Source organism: Aulonocara stuartgranti (genome assembly GCF_965226115.1).
Source record: "Aulonocara stuartgranti genome assembly, chromosome: 11".
In the NCBI taxonomy this organism is placed as follows: domain Eukaryota; kingdom Metazoa; phylum Chordata; class Actinopteri; order Cichliformes; family Cichlidae; genus Aulonocara; species Aulonocara stuartgranti.
Genome location: NC_138947.1, coordinates 34,979,848 through 34,981,587, shown reverse-complemented (window position 1 = coordinate 34,981,587; position 1,740 = coordinate 34,979,848). Strand labels below are relative to the sequence as shown.

General features: G+C 35.9%; 1 long non-coding RNA gene across 1 annotated transcript; it reads right to left on the bottom strand.

Annotated features, from left to right (window-relative positions):
* Nucleotides 1–353: 353 nt before the first annotated feature.
* Nucleotides 354–1,397, bottom strand: LOC309717696. Its single transcript, XR_014279792.1, has 2 exons — nucleotides 1,103–1,397; nucleotides 354–611 (listed from the first exon to the last, which is right to left on the bottom strand). It is a non-coding gene; the product is annotated as an uncharacterized lncRNA (long non-coding RNA).
* Nucleotides 1,398–1,740: the final 343 nt, after the last annotated feature.

Here is a 1,740-nt window from a genome sequence, read left to right as displayed (position 1 = left end):
TAATAACCATGTATAATACACAGCAAATCCAGCATGTCCAAATTAACACTGTCGGATTTGATTTCAACACTATTAAAGTGTCTATATGGGTCCACACCAGAGAGTGTTAATTTAACTCTTTTTGGAGAGTTGGTACGTTAACTCTGATTTAGTGTTAAACACCAAATCTGTCTGGAGTTGATAATTTAACACTTGGTGTTAAATGTTAAAGAGTTTATATATTAACTCTCAAAGAGTATTTTAGTTTAACTACGTAAGAGTTATCTTCTAATTCATTCTAAAAAGCGGGAATTTTACTGTTCTGAACTTCTAGAAATTTCTTTTGGAAATAAACATTTACTAAAAAGATGCAATGGTTTTTGAAAAACATTTATTCTGAACTGTGCACCACAATTTCAAAACATTTTCTGAAAGATGTAACAGTATACATGTTCTCACTTTCATTAGAATTTTGTTTATCAAAAGGTCTGACATAGGTGAGCTGGTAAATGCAAATAACAGCATTCTCATCACTTATTTCTTCAATACAATATGCATGTCCTTCATTCATCCCTTTGTGGAACTTCAACGCACTTCTGCTCTCCCCCATATTCCATCTTCACAAGCATATCCTGTGTGGAGATCGAATAAGAATTAGTTGACACTAATTAATGGCACAAATAATCCAGTAAACAATTGCAGCACATTAAAAAAAAAAAAAAAAAAAGGAATCCTCTTTGAGCCATTACTTGTGTAAAGTATTTTCCCAAAAGACAAAGACACAGGCAACAGGTGTTTGCTCTTGTTTTTGTTTTTTTGTTTTTTTATGGGCGATTGTTTTCAGGCTTCAAGCAGCACCATTATACCAACATTTCACATTCTAAACATTGTTTTAGGAGTATTTGACCAAAAGTTTGACTGAAAATTCACATGCAAGCCTTTTTTTCCCAAGGCTGTGGTATTTGCCCGCAAACAATACCTTTCAGCTAGCTAAAACAGAATATTATGCTATCAGCGAGCAACATGGCTAATGCCTTTCACACAGCTTTGTCTCAACTCCAAAGAGCCACAGAAGTAAAAGCTAATAGAAATAATTGAAACAATCTTTGAAAAAATGACTTACCAAGCATGGCAAACAACTCAAATATGTAGAGCAAAATGTTCTGAAACGGCTTCACTTCAGCTTCGATTGGAGCCGTGCTGGGGGCGGAGTCTGTGAATTTACTCTGTTGGTGTCATAGCCCCTCTAGGAGTTCAGAGTTAAGAGGTCAAGAGTTAATGTTTCCATTGTAACACCTCCAGATTTGACAGAGAAACACTCATTTTTAACACTCGATTTTAACTACTATCATTTTACACCTCAGAGTTACATTAAAAGAATGTGACTCTGCTTAGAGTAAAATTAACTCTACTTTTGCAAGAAGACTATTAACACCAAAACATTTAACACTTTTGAATTTGCTGTGTATCCACTAAAGTTAAAAAGAGGTTGATAGGTTTGTAGCTTGAACCTATCCGCTGGAACGTTGAAGACAATATAATTACACAGCAAAGCAAGACACGAGTAGGCAAAGTTCTTCATGTTTCTCGTGCACGGGAGAGAACCGGACAACCGCCGTTCCTTCGCTTGACCCCAGTTGCTCTAGTTCGTTCTCCCGTAACACTGTTCTTTTATTGAGGTTACATGAATATGCATAGGTTCATTAACATATGACGTCTACATACACACAAAGAGTACCTTGCCTGTGTGTGTCTGTGTGT